Here is a 15809-nt window from a genome sequence, read left to right as displayed (position 1 = left end):
TGCATACCACTTTTGTTCTTGGTTTGTAAATTAACTTTTATAAGCTTTACCTTTTTATATATATAAATATATATAAAAACAAACAAAGTTTCTTAAGGATATCTTTGTACTCTCATACCTTTTGAGCCTTGAACTTTGACAACTGCAGCAATAAAGCAGCATTTCTACAATATATGAACAAGGACATTTTTTAAAAATGCACAAAGTTGTTACCTTTTAAAGTGCTGCATTTAAAGAATATAACTCGGAATTCTCTACTTTGATTAAATTCCTGAAAAGTATCCCTACTGTAATTTGTCATAAGGATGCTGTACTATGTGCCCTGAAATGTATTTTTTTACTAATAGACAATTTATTATGGCACAATGGCACTACTACTGTTTAGATAATATACCACTGCATTCTGTTAATGAGTTATTAGCTGTTCAGGTGTGGTTGATTTTTTTCTCTGCAGTTATTAAAATTACACGTTTCTAAATATACAGAATAAAACTGTTTTTAAAATAATAAAGGAGATTGTAGTACCTTATTGTTTCTGAAATGCATTTATGTGAACATGACAAAATCAATTTTGTTTTTTTTCTACGTAAGTAGACAGCTGGATTCTGCTGCGTGTTCATACATGAAGCAGAGCTCTTTTGTGGAGTCAGTTGGAGTTGTCTACAGCAGGGCTTCTGAAATGAGGAACTCCAGTGTGGATCCGTTGGAAATACTCAATACAAGTAGGAGTGGTAGACTTGTCCCTTGAATCACTATGTTGGTGCTAGTTTACTTATTACACCTATTCTTCCAAATACTTTGGTAGTGTTCTAGCATGTAGATTTACACATAGTCTAGTTATACAATTATAAAGATATTCCTACCGAATCCCCTTATCAGGCCTGTTTGGAGTACTCGGTGGCTAACTAGTAAGCTACTATTATTCTATAAGAGAAAATAAATTCCAGAAGTTATTTTTAAATAGTGCTCAGAAACAGCGCATACCCCTGAGGTTTCCTTTTTGTACTTTTGTACTTTTACTTGACTTTTACTGTTTCTCAGGCATGACTTGCCCTAGAAGATGCATTCACTACTGTTACTGCTACTCCTCATGGCTTATCTCAACTCTAAGAGCAGAGAGATAATTTGAACAGCAATAAACCTGTTCATGTCAGGATGACATTTTTCGTTTGTCTTAGTGATGATATATTGGTGGTATTTTTTTTGAATTAGCAGAAAGGAGGGTTTCAAAATGGCATGCAAAGCATCTTGGAGAAAATTCTAATGCTAAAATTTCTAAGTGTTCTTTTCTAGTTCAGATCTTAGTAAGAAGTATGTGAAACACTACAAAAGGAGTCGGTCGGACTTGAGGAACCCTGGAGTTACACTGCATGGACTATTTGCAATGGTGTCATTTTGTGTTTTGGACATCCTGAGTCTAGCATGCTGTAAGGTCTAACTGTCCTGAGTTGCTTTTACTGTAATGATGCAGATAATATCTTTCTGCTCTTCTTCTAAAGAGTATAGGGTCATGTCTTTCAAAATGAAAAAAACCTGACAGCTTTTGCTCTGCTGTCATTTCATAAATGAAATGAGAAAGTTGATGCTGTTCAAAAATGTGGTAGTTCTCTACTGCTAAGCAGCCTGTCAATGGAATTGTCTTTTGCTGTCTACCTGTAGAAATGTTTATTGAAGCAGTTAATTTAAACCACATACCTGTTTTCCTTGTCATTAAATCTCAATGCTTTTGGTTTAAAACATGGCTATTGAGAATAACTGTGTTAAAATAACACATTTTCTTATTTTAAAATACCAGTGGTTTTGAAATCTTTATCCTTGCAAGAGATTACGTTCCTTACATATTTTATATAGTCTAGGCTCTGCAGGAGGTAAGTTCACATGTAATATTCTAATTTACTGTAGTTCTCTATTCACTATTCAATGTGAACTTCAAAAACTGCATCTCTCAATTCTTCCTGTTTGTCTCAGCAATGTACTGGCCAACTTTAGCCTTGCAAATTGTACAGAATTTTTAATAATGTAAATCTCGAGTCTTGTGCTCGTTTCTAAACAAATGGCTTCAATGGTGGAAACATATTCAATGGATACAGAATTACTGCTCATCTCTCTGACTTAGGTTCTTGGGGAAAAAGATTTTTATTATTTTTTTCAAGAAAAGTAGTAATGAGTATTAAACTACACATACACAAAGAAGTTATGGTTGTAAAAGTACTTTTCTGTTCCTGCCAACCTGAGTTAGGTGAAGCAAATCAGCAATGTTTAGGGTCTGGTTGAAGATTCTCTGCTGTAGTGTAACCCGGACCAGATTACAGAAATCAAAGCCATACAGGTTTGGAGAAAAAAAGATGTTGAGCATGTCTGAAAAATGTTTTCTTAGTATCTAAGTCACTTGTGAGGAAAGCATTTGTAGAAGCCTCACTGAGTGCTAGTGGTGGTCTGTTATGTATGGGGTTCTCTGGCAACTAGCTCCGTCCATTGGCAAGACCAAATGAATGAGTAAAATTGTTTTTTGTTGTATCCAGAGGAACTGTGCATTATGACCCTGTGAGCAAGCATCTGAGAATAAATACACTTAATATTAGTGAAAGTGTATGAAGCTGGCTGTTTGTACACACACACGTAGACATGAATGTTATTTATTACATTTTTCTATTAGCTTGAATGCTGTGGACTGCTTGGCTCTATGCCAAACAGTTGTCATTCCAGTGACACTAAAATAATTATGCTATCACTGAATTTGGCTTGAAACCCAGTTTTGACAAAGGTTAAAGGATGTTTTGGTGGGAAGCAATGGTGCTATCCTAGTTACCTTAATTAAACTTGAAACACAGATCATTTCAAATTGCTGTGAAATGGCATTTTAGCACGTACAGCTGTCTGTCAGTGACTTTAAGTAGTAACAGTTCTTACTGCGTAAGATGCAGAGAACAGGTCCAAAACAGAACCTCTGTAAGTGCAATTTTCCTATTTTGTTACTGCAGGAGTAATAAAGGAGACCATGTCCTGGTTTCGGCTAGGACAGAGTTAATTTTCTTCCTAGTAGCTGGTATAGTGCTGTGTTTTGGATTTAGTAGGAAAAGAATGTTGATAACACCCTGATGTTTTTAGTTGTTGCTAAGTAGTGTTTATACTAAGTCAAGGATTTTTCAGCTTCTCGTGCCCAGCCAGCAAGAAGGCTGGAGGGGGCACAAGAAGCTGGGAGGGGACACCGCCAGGACAGCTGACCCAAACTGGCCAAAGAGCTATTCCATACCATATGACATCATGCCCAGTATATAAACTGGGGGGAGTTAACTGGGAGGGGGGATCGCGGCTCGGGAACTAACTGGGCATCGGTCAATGAGTGGTGAGAAATTGCATTGTGCACCACTTACTTTGTATAGTTTAATTCTTTTAGTATTGCTATTGTCATATTATTATTATTATCATTATCATTGTTTTTCATTCCTTTCTGTCCTATTAAACTGTCTTTATCTCAACTCACGAGTTTTTTTTCCTGATTCTCTCCCCCATCCCAGGGGTGGGGGGGCAGTGAGCGAGCGGCTGCGTGGTGCTTAGCTGCTGGCTGGGGTTAAACCACGACAGACCAGAAGTGAAGAGAGAAACACTTGGTTTCACATGCTGCTGTGCAACTAGAATTGCCACCATGTAAACCTGGAGAAGAGAGCAGAAAGCACAATTTATACTTAGAATGACAAGAACAAATTTTAGGCTAACTTTGTCAGTTGTTAGTTCACCAATGCCGATTCTGAAGTTGCTCTAATCTGCCCTCTAACAAAGTATATGATGTTTCCCACTGAAGTTTATTATGCAGCACTAACTGCCTATTGCTCCTCATCTCTTGGCATTGACAAAGTGACAGTGGAAGAGAGGAGATGAATGCAAAATGTCTGACTATTCCCTCAGCCCAGAGAGGCTGCCAGTAAGGCAGGTTTGGTATCTGTCACTGTTGCTGGTTGCTGACAAAGGAATAAGTATGGTTTGTGTTACATAATTGGACCTCGCCAGATCATGTATTCTGTATATCATATGAAAGTGGTAAAAGATGTTACATTTTTGTATGAGGAAATTAGGTGCTCTGCTTGTGGTTAGGGGTCTATACTGGGTTTTGTGTGTACATCTTGGTTTTTTGGTTTTGTTTTTTTGCATTGTGGCTTGCTCTCTGTGAAGAACTTTAAGTCAGGAGTACTTCAGAATCTCCAGTAGCTTCATTTAGTTTTGAATTATAAATGCCAGTGTTTGGTACCAGTACAGGCCATTATCAAACCAGGAGTGTCATGTGTTTTCATTGTCTGCAACAGCTTGCTCTGTTTTGTGGTGTTCTCTTGTGTTTCTGACCTGATGTTCTGTATGTCTGTTCAGAGTTGGGGGGTGGGGGCAGCCAGATGGATGGACGGATGACAGACATGAGGGATGGGACTTCTGCTCACCTGGGGACAACTGAAATAAAGGAACTGTGAGTAGTGGGGAGAGTCTCAGAGGTTTAACAGTTTCAGTAAAACATTAATGCCGCTGCAATTCTCTGTTCGGGAGTCTGTTACTTTTCTCAGCATGACAAAATTTGCTGAGCAGTGTTGTTACTCTGAAGGTAGTGTAAGGATGTGATGGCAGGCAGGAGCTCTTATGATAAGTAAAGGCTGGGGAGAGGCAGGTTGAGCAGATACACAAACTGGTGGGATCGCTTTAGCTTTACTCACATTATTTGAATAGACTTGAAAAACTTGCCTAAAACTTGAAAATAAGTTCTCTTCAATACGATTAAACACCATATACCTCTCTGTGCACATAATATATCTGTTGCAGCAAATCATTCCCACTAGAGAAACCTGCAATTCTCTGCTTGTTATCCTAATGCTAACTATGGACATGTTCTAAGGGTCCTTTTTATTGACTTTAATAGCAATTAGCTAGACAACTGAAAAAATAGGTTCCTAAGGAAATAAACTGTAGTCTTAGTGACTACTGATGCTATCTTTTTTCTTGAGCTGTTGAGTGTGTATTAAATTTTCTTTAGAAATAACTGAACAAAAACTCCTGTTGTTTAAATATTTAGCTAATTTACCTTGTCTTTACAGTATTCTGCAGTACTTGTGCATTTTCTACAAAAGTTGCTGAGCACAGTAGATATGGTAGGCTGTGAAAACACTATATATAAATTACAGCCTGTTAAGATGACTGCACTTTTAAAACATGTTGGTTAATGTATCAGTTTCTAAATTATATTAAAAACAAGCAATGTCTTCCCAGAAAAATTGTGACCTGCTTCCACCCTTCTTCTTTTCAACTTTAGGGCTTAGAATTTGGGGGAAGATCTAAGTGAGAAACAGGCTGTAGAATTTAAGGAAAATGAGATCCGGCATTCACTTTGGTAGGTGCTTTTATATATTGGCATTGGATTAGCAATGGTGATACTTAATCAAACCTATAGCATGCACTTAAAACTAAATCTACATACATTTAAAAGCCTTGCCAAAGACTTAAATGATTTTGAGGTAATCTTGCCAGAGTGGAAACCTGGCGTTGAAAATTCTTCTTTGCAGAAAGTACACGAGAAGAAACTCCTTTACTAGAAGGAGCATTCGTAATGCAGAGCTTGATAGTGAACTTCCAGTATGGATCATGTAACAGTGGAGCTGGCTGCAGTGATTTCCCTCCTAATTATACTTTTGTCCTTACTGAATTAATGGCCAAATATTTCAAGTTCATCACACTGCAGAATAGAAAGGTAAGGTAGAATTAACTGAACTGGCGATAAAGGAATCTACATATCTGATTACTGAAATAGCATGTTGGTAAAGTAGTACATCAGGGAAGTCAGCTTAGTGACCAGGAAATAGTTGCCTTAATTTTAAGGTATGTATTAAGTTTTCAGTTTGTCTTGGCTAAAAACTTTGGAAAAGCACAAGATGGATGCAGGTGCAAACCTTACTATATAGTATATAATGCTATGAAATTAGCTGCATAAATGATAACCTGCTGCCCCTGTAGAACAGTCAGAGCCTGTGCCAGAAGGAAGAGTTGCAGCCCTTTTCCCTGAACACTGGCAGGCCCACTGGTGCTGCCAGTATCAGCACCACTTTTTTTATTTCTACCAGCAACACATTGAAGTTGTTACAGCATTTCAGATGTCATCTGAGAATGCAGGAGTGATGAGAGCAGGCTTACGTGTCTTTCAGTTAATTTTATGTACAGGCTTTCATTTTTTAAAAATAATTGGCATCTTCATGGTTCTAGGCAGTCTTGAAAAGGTAATTCAGACATAAACTATTGCAGTAATACATACGCAGCTATGCTGGTCTCCCCAAAATAAGAAAGCTTACTTATCTGATCTGGTCTTCCTAGTCCCACGTCCTTATGTGGTACTCTGCTGGTAAAGAAGCCTGTGCGTTTTGTTTTCAAGAGACTAGAAACTTTCGGGGTTTGGTTTGGTGGCATATAATTCCCATTGTTTAATGGGCATGGATGGCATGGAGTTGTGGCCTGTGATAGTAACAGCTGCCCAGTTTTAAACCCTGCCGGTAAGTGAGGAGAGCAGTTTTTCACAAAATAGGCTAAAAATTATCACAAAGCAGAAAGTGTTTCCTGAGAGCCCATAAATACAGCTGATTCTGCTGCAGTGTTCCATTTAACAACACCCCCAACCCCACCCCCCAAAAAACCACTAGCAAAACTCCCTGATTATGTGTGTTTTGACAAATTTCTGTACAGGATGTAAAAATTTCTAGTCCCCAGTGAATGTGAGGGAGAGTAGCATCAGTCTATGAGCAAGGAGTTTGGACTTTGCCTCTCTGCAGCATGAGAATAGGTGATGAGCAGGCACAGAGGTATGACTTCACACTTCCTTATTACATCTTATTTAAATTAGTAACAAGCACTGCTCTGACATAACCATAACTTTTGACATGTTTTCTGTTTCTCCTTTCTTTTGATTGGATAATTAGAAGTTTGCTGATGACCTTGCTACTCTAGTCTGTAGGCAGGAGCTTTTTAAAGTATAGCAGTGGCAGTTAGTGAGTTGTGAGGCCAACATACTTTGCACTGCTTTGCGTGGGGGGGTTTCAAAGCACTTACCAATTCTGAAGGAATTAAGTGCCACTCTTGCTTTCTAGGAGTGATCCTCATTTTTTTTTTTAATACGAAAAAAGCAACTAGCTCTGATTTCCTAGTGATGCAGCCACGTACAGAGAATACACCATGTTCCCATGCAAAAATACCTGCATGGTATTGTGTTTAGGTCAAAATGTGACAGAAATGGAAATAGAGGAGTGTGTTCTTGTTGTGTGCATTGGTGCTCCATTTCAATCCTCTCAAGAGAAAAAGGAATCGTTCTAGCATGGGCAACTAGTTTTACAGCGGCAGAAGCTGTCAGGGAGGACTACTCTGAAAACCCCTGAAGGAAACAGAAAATGGATCTGAATGTAAGTAAGTGAAGCTTATTGGAAGTAACCTTCAGATGTAAAACCTAGCAAACTATTCTACCTGTCCTGTGTATCCCGTAAGTCTGGTTTTGTGTACATACACCCCTGCCACCACTGTAAAGTCTGAGCTTTGCTGATAGCAGTGGAGGTGTGTTTCCATACGTAAGTCTTGTTCACCTCCCATAGGATCCATTGGACAGTCCGAGATGGTCAGAATGCATATCTGCAACAGAAGTTGGTAAGCTTTGATCTTTTACTGGATTTTCATAGAAATTAGGAGTAGTTCTACCATATGGTCTTGAGGGTTATTGCGTCATAATAATGTGTGTGTAATTGGGCTACTCTTGGTAAACAAGAAAAACAAAGGTAATCGCCTGTCTTTGGGAAAAAACATCTCTTAAGAAAAAGCACACCTCTTATCTTACCAAGAAAGAAGGAATAGACAATCAAAAATATTTCAATTAAAAATGAGTAATTCAGATCAGCAATTTGTGTTCGATTCCCTTTGTCAGGCAAAGGCTTTTGTGCAATGAGAGCTCTCCAGCAGAACTCCTATGCAGTACGTATGTAACCCAAGTCAGTTAATACAAAATCACGTGTAACTTCTGAGGGTCTCTTACCAATCCTTTTGATTTGTCAGACTTGCTACTGGCAAGCGTTACTGGTTTTTCTGCAGACGGAGCTTGTCTGTGTGTGAAAATAGCAGGCAGCCACTAGGGGGTGGGTCTTACCTTCAAACCAGCGGACGGCTTTAGAGCAGGGAGATGTCCTGAAAGGCAGGGCGCTTATGTTGAGTTCCAAAGGACGCTCCTTAAATGTTGTGTTCCTTCCTTTTTTATTCATTCTCCAGGAGTTTTCACATCAGACTGTAGCAGTGTCGAATAAACATTCAAACTAACTAACAAACAGTGCGTTGTGTAACTGATCTTTTCAAATTTATATGGGCATTGTTGGAATGCTGCAGTCCTGCCCAAATTTGCATTCTCTGAGCCTCAGGAATCTGTTAGAGGCCTGGTGTCAAGCACTGACCAGCCAAGCCTGGGACTTGCCTGTAAGGACAACTGTGCATAATGGTGTGCCGGTTGTGCTGGGTGTACCTGCGTGTGCACTACCCTGCACGTCTGCAGAGATCTGAGTTCCTAAAGCTCATGTCTGCAAACAGCTAGTACTTTGCACAGACATGGACACAAATTCATGCTTCAAAGCACTGACCTCCAGATAATTGCTTTTCTGTTCTATAAGAAAAATGACATAAATACAGAACTTCAGCTGTCTTAGCTGTGATTTAAAACCAGTGTCATAGTTCCTAAACAAGAAGCATGTTTTTGTAAAAGGTAGCTAAGAGGAAGATATTCATAGTATTAAGTCATCAAAAAGCTTAGCTTGGCCTTCAGTTGTGGAGCAATAGGGAGCCCAGAGCTGCTTGTACAGCTAAAGGTTGTCCATGTTCCCTTTAGTTGTAAAGGATGGTTGCACTGGCAGAAATGGTCCTTTATTATGTTCCTTCAGCAAAGGGGGTTGGCTTAATTTTTTGAGACTTGCTGCCTCTTTCAGAAAACAGTGGTTGCTGGAAGGCTGCTTTTGTGGTTGCAAAGCAGATGTTCTTATTCAGCTGTGAAAGGAAAGGAAGAGACAGTGGAATAGGAATCTAAAATTCGCTGTGGTAAGTTGCATTTGTGCCACCTCACTCTGCTTTGACACAGTGTCTTCCGCCTTTGTCATTTATCCAGGACTGTGCGTTTTCTTTATGGACTAACGAACTGACAGGGGAAATGCCCAAAGGATGCTCTAATGTAACTTACCCAGCAAGAGATTATGAACTTTTATGGACTTTCGTAGTCTGCATTTAATTCGTTTTCCATATTCTCTTTGCGTGAACTGTTATATCTTCTGAACAAAATTGGAAACAAGCCTTAGGAAAGAATTCAGTGTAGTACGGAGTAATTTCCTAAAGAACAGGCTATGTAAATTGTACTGCTAGGTTTTTTTACGATGTCAAAATGTTTTTTCAGAACAATATGATGTCTGTATGATAGTACATTTTTTTTTTAATAGTCTGGTGTAATCTGGATCAAGTTCTAAAATAGAAGGATTTTTTGTTTTGCAAAATTGTTTTTCCTTCAGGAGAGGACGACCTTTGATGTTTGTGCAATGGGAATATGTTCTGGAAAATTATTTATTTTGTTCTACAGAAATAAAGATGTGCTTTATAAGGTCCCCACTGTAGAGCTGTGATAAAATATAAGCATTTTAGAGGATTAGTTTGAATGTAATTTCAGCTACCTGGAACATCAGTTACAAAACTGATGTTTAGACTGATGGGTAATTACTTATGAATATGGAGTTAAGAAAATTGTTGTTGAAGGTCTTCTCAGCATTTGAGACTTTAGCATTTTAATGGATGATTCATTATTAAGCCCTTTTTAAGTCCTCATTTTTTAAATTGTCTTAAAATAGTGATTTGGAGTATAGATAACAATTTTTCTATTAACAAAATAGAAGTTAGATTTCGAATGTTCTGTAAATACCTTTATGTAGCCTTATAGATGTTGAAAAAGTCTACACATAATTTAAAAAAAAAAAATCTTAATAATGGCCTTTTTCTGAAGAAAGAATGTTTTAATCTAAGAAGATCAAAGATTTACTTATCTCTAGTAACTAGTTTTCTGTCAAAATGTACTAATCTTGGGTGACGACATCAGGTAATATTTTTTGCAGCAATCACAGCTGAGTAAGAAATCACTTTCTTCCTGTTAAGCAAAAAATTGACATTCCAAAAATGTTTCTGCTCTTGACTAGAATGAACAGATATTTTAAGTGTTTAGCGAGGCAATGAAATTCAGGGATCCATCTGTGCCTCATTTTATTCTTAGCGAATGTTAAGTTCTAAAAATATTTGGAAAAGGATGCTGAGGTTCTGGTGCAGAGTTACGTAAGGGTAAATATAACTATGGAGAATAGTATTTGCTTATGGTATGTGCAGAATTCCAGAATTCTATTCCCGTATGTTTATGGGCATGGTGTTGGCTAAGTAGTTTTGTCTGTATGATTACTTTGCACTAAGAACAGCCATATTGTGACCAGTGACTAAGTAGAAAGAGAGCCCCAAAAGAAGGTGTCTTAAGTAATTTTTTTTTCATTCTCTGTGTCTTGATAAATAATGAACATATATAAGGTCAGTCTCCTAGTAAAACTTCTAATTTGTGGACGAGTTTTCTTACGTGAATCACTTTACATGTAAGTAAAGGTAATTAAGTAGAAGAAAACAGTAATTCCACAATAAAGATACTTTTTGTGAACCTTCTAAATATTATGAGACTTTTTTTAACTGTAAGTGTATTTGGAAAACAAATGACTGAGGGAGTCTTATACTCATCATGAAGTATCTGTGGATGCTAAACTTGTAGCTAATTATGACTGGTTTGGGGATAAGAGAGTCATGCCATGAGTGAGTGTCTTTATCAGTCAAAAGAACCAGTAAGATTTTTCTGCATCTTTGAACTTCCTCGCTTGCATTCTCTGCAGTGTTGCCACTTAGCCATGTAGCCATGTTGGAACCATCTTTCCCTGTAGTCATTCCCTTTTATCCTTTTTTCTCTATGCTTTTTTTTGCCTGCTTGCCTGCTAATGTGTGGTCTGCTTAATCGTACTGTTGTTCAGGCTCAAATTAGCACTAGCCTGTTGCCACTCAGCAGCTGCATCTAGGTGTATGTCACTGAAACTTCATGGTTATAAACTGTATTAAAAGATGCTGTGTGGTTTTTTAAATCCATAAAGAATTCGTGGACGTTGAGGAGTGATGGGGACATAAACAGGATCTTATTCTTTTATGAAATTTCTGTCTGTAGAATAAGTGCAAGCTTCTTGGCCACTGTGAGCAATCTCAGTGTTACAATGTCAGCTTTTACCAAGCGATAAATGACTGCTTTTTCCTCCCTACAATTTTTATACAAAATATTATACCTCACATAATGCTGAACTTTTTTAATGTTCATGTGCCTTTGAAATTGTCAGATTTCCCAGCTTTTCCCACACGAAATGTAATATGTCTAAATCTGGGCTTGTTTAGACTTTGTAATGTTTTGGTCCATTGTAAAAAGCGGAAAGTTTTGGTGTACTTCTAAAGACTTTTTTTCCTGATCTACATTTCCTGTGTGTGTTTAATGACATTGCTGTACTTATTTTGAGTAGAGTGGATTTGCTCGTGTCTCCTCCCGGAATGTTTGCTGGTTCATATTTTACTAAACTGTTTTAGAAACCGTTTCTATACCAGACAGTGAGAGGATATGATGAGTATTCTTTAACTTTTTGGGTAGATCGGATGAATGCAGTGCCTACCCTATAAGAAAATCTCAGAAGGGCATAAAAATGAGAAATCTCCAAATAGGCTGTGTCACATGTAGTAGCTGCTCAGTGTTTTCTTCTTCAGTGTCAGTTCAAATATACTTCAAGAAATCTTTTCAATGTATTTGGGAAAGGAAAAGCGTATTGAAAAGACGTAGAGCAAAAGTGTTTCTTGTACAGTCAGTTCTTCTGGAACAGTAGTGCTGCTCAACTGTAGTGTAACTAAATGCATAGCTAATTGAGTTAAGCGCAGAAGTGAAACTGTTAATTTTCAATCCCAGTAATGAGTCACAATACATACCTTTAATCTACATCTGAAAATTTTTTTTTTTCCTAGTGCACATTGTTTGTGATTCTAATGTATAAATGATGTTTTCTTCAGCACTAACAGAAGGCAAATTACCATGGTAAGAAAAAGTTGCACTGAGGGTATGTGGTCCATTGGGCCTTGTGAAATGACTTGCTTCTCTTCACTTTTTTGTACTTCAATACAGCATAAGAAAACCTCCCTGCTATGCTGTGTGTTGCCATCAGACTGCCTCCTGAAGGTCTCGGCAGGAAACTCTTGTTGAATATGAGCTAGCAGTGTGCCCTTGCAGCAAAGACGGCTGTAATGCCTAATGCAGCCCAGGAGATCAGACTATTGCCAGCTGGTCAGGGAGAGGATCCTCCCCTCTAGTCGGCACTGGTGAGGCCACACCTGGAGGACTATGTCCAGTTCTGGGCTCCTCAGTACGAGAGAGACATGGACATATTGGAGAGAGTCCAGCGAAGGGCCACAAAGATGGTGAAGGGACTGGGGCATCTCTCCTATTAGGAAAGGCTGAGAGAGCTGGGACTGTTTAGCCTGGAGAAGAGAAGGCTCGGGGGGATCTTTTATATATATAAAAATACTATATATATAAAAACAAACTACCAGAAGGGAGGGTGCAAAAAAGATGGAGGCAGGCTCTTTTCATTGGTGCCCAGTGCCACAACAAGAGAGGTAGTGGGCACAAAATGAAACACAGGAGGTTCCTTCTGAATATCATGAAATACTTCTCTACTGTGAGATTGCCCAGGGAGGTTGTGGACCCTCCATCCCTGGAGATATTCAAAAGCCACCTGGATGCAGTTGTGGTCAACTGGCTCTAGGTGGCCCTGCTTGAGCAGGGTGGCCTCTGGAGGTCCCTTCCAACCTCAACCATCCTGTGATTCTTCTGACCAGATAGCACGACATTCATGCTAGCCCCAGTGAAGCTATTCCCTCATTTTTAGGAGTCTATGTGAATTCTAATCTATGGACTACTATGGCCTGCTAACTAAGGGAGAATCTGATTGTGTCCAAAGAAGCGTGGTGACAAAAATACCGAAAGAAGCTCTTTCCTTCTGTAAGACACCAAGGTACTTCTGAGATTCAGCACATGAAGAAAAGGTAGTTTTAGCTTCTAGAATATTGCAATCCATGCTTTATCAAATGTCCCTGGCAGGGATGTTAATTCCCACTTTGCTTGCGGTGCAAAAGCTGTAAGGCCAGCTGTTTGAATGATGCTAAAGCAGCCTTTTTATACATAGGCCTCTAGAGGAGAAATTTTCCCTAATTGTATACAGTTAAGATTTAACTCACCTTTTCAGTTTTTGCGTGGGATCATAATTGTGGACTGTTTGGCTTCAATTGATGACTGAAGTTGGATTTTTATTTGCAGTTCTTTAAGAAATAGTTTTCATTCTGATCTGGCAAATGGATTGCATTTTCATTTTATGTGTTACTCCAGCACTTAGGAGGGAAGCTGTTTGCCACCTTAGAGATAATAAATGTCATAGATGTTTGTTTCTAGCTGTCATAGATATTTGTTTCTAGTATCATAGACTCATAAGTCCATTTAAATGACAGGTTCTTCCTAACATGTAATAGGCTGCCCACTGTGTTTGGCTATATAATAATTGTTAACGTGATCCTCCGTTGAAGCAGAGAAGGGCTGCAGCTAGCAGTTTGAAATGTATGCGTGCATACTGTTAATCCAGCCTTTGTGTACTTACGTAGATTTTATACTACTCTTCACGTGATGTGTAAGGAGTCATGCTCTCCACTAAAAGAAAAGAGAATCAGGCTTTGGATTTTTTCTGAGGACAGCAGAATGATCACAGGAGGGTCTTGTTATGAATACAGTCTAGACACTGGGATGTTATTGGGAGCAAATACAATAGAGACTAGAAGTAATAGTAATGTCAACATAATAATTAAGTCAAAATAGTGCTTTACCAGCTGGACATGCCAAAAAAAAACCCCCAAAAACCATACTTCTCTTCTACACTTTCCTGCCTCAGGTTTCTAACAGGTGCCCAAAACCTACAGCTGATACTGGCTTTACTTCACTCAGAGATCACAACTTAGGAGAACAAAGCCTACTGTGGACCTGGAATATACATTAGGAACAGGTGAAACAATAGCTCTATCACCTGAATTTAGTCACTTTTCACTTCTCTGGCTTCTACTTGGACTTTTTAAAATCTACTCTTAATTTGCCATTGTGGTTGGTGAAATTCTCAGCACGTTTTTAACTACAGGCTTTTTAGAAATACCATGAATGAGCCACGCTTACTTTCTACAATATCGGACAAACAGCACGCACTTTGTGCTATTTAAAATGAAATCTAATCTCTTAAGTCTGAGTTCCCCTTAGTCTGAAATCCCTTGTTATGGGCCCGTATGGTGAGAGCTATGTAATCAAGTAGTTATGCCTGGATAGAGATTGCTTATGAGAGGAGTGATAGATGATTGCAAATAAGTCACAGCCTAATAATCCATGCAATTGGTTAAGTACTTGTGTTGCACTCACTGGTGTCAGACTCAGAAGCACACTAAGCACTGGCATGCACAGCCCCACCTCGCAGCAGTTCTCCAGCACTCTGCTAATCTATCTGCCAGGTCCTGCACTTTGCATTGTGGTGGAAACTAGCTACTCGCTGCTAGTTCTATGGGAAAGAGCAATTAATGTTTAAACTAACTATAAATGACTATGTTACAAGATATTTTGAAGTGTCCATAAATCAGTGGCTAAGCACTTCTGGTTTTTTTTTAAGCATTGCTTCAAAAGAGTTTCAAACAATAGTTTTTGCTGAATCTTACCCTGCTAGTGCATCTGTCCTTCCACAGGTAATTACGAAGACAGCAAATCTGAAGATAGCAACTTGCAGGATAGACTTATGTTTTCTTAAGTGCCGTTTAATATGTACAGGAATGTCAGCAATTGACTCTCAAAAGGATAATCTACTTCATTACCAAATGTAAAAATTATAAACAGAAGATAGATTAAAGTGCCTGTCAAGAGACTCTAACGTTCTGTAGTCTATGTAGAGCCCATTAACACTGCAAACCTGCCACGTCTATGCACTCTGCTGTGTCTGAAGGGTATATAGGGAAACAGACCTCAATAATAAAGGCCAGCAAATCTACTGTAGTATGTTTGCAGTAGTGATTAATTTGGTTTTAAGTCCCTCATTAGAGTATCCTTGGATACACCTTTCCTTTGGAGACGATCAAAAGACTACTTTGTTGGAAACTTTCCCATCTGTGAAGAAGAGTTCATGAGAGGTCCTGAACTTGGGTTGAGGAGGACTGGAATGGCTGTGCTGTACTGAAATGAGATTACTCTCTGATGCTGTTCAAGAGGATTTGTTAAAATAGCTTATGCATTTTGGTAAACTGTAGCTTCTGTACACATCTTCACCAGGCAGTGTACTTTTTCTGTAAACAAGCTGCTACCTACAATTTTTCACAGACTAAATGTAATTAGAAATATTTAAAATTAAGGAGGGATACTTGTTAGGCACCATAATAAGATCAGTTCCTAGGACATTAAAAATTCTGTTCTGTAGTGTGTTTTGCTTAATGGCAGCCAGAAACTTTAATATAGGGTTGAGTTTGCTCAGTGGAATCTCCCACCCTTCTCTAATATCAGGGTCTTCTCAAAACCCAGGAAATGGGCAGTTGAGAGTCATTCCAATACAATTCCAATATATATGGCCTTGGTCCACTGTATTAACTGCCTTTTTTTTACCATATTC

The sequence above is a fragment of the Gymnogyps californianus genome, chromosome 11 (genome assembly GCF_018139145.2).
Source record: "Gymnogyps californianus isolate 813 chromosome 11, ASM1813914v2, whole genome shotgun sequence".
NCBI classification, from domain to species: Eukaryota; Metazoa; Chordata; class Aves; order Accipitriformes; family Cathartidae; genus Gymnogyps; species Gymnogyps californianus.
The sequence above is the reverse complement of the archived record's forward strand: the minus strand, read 5'-3'. Positions refer to the sequence as shown.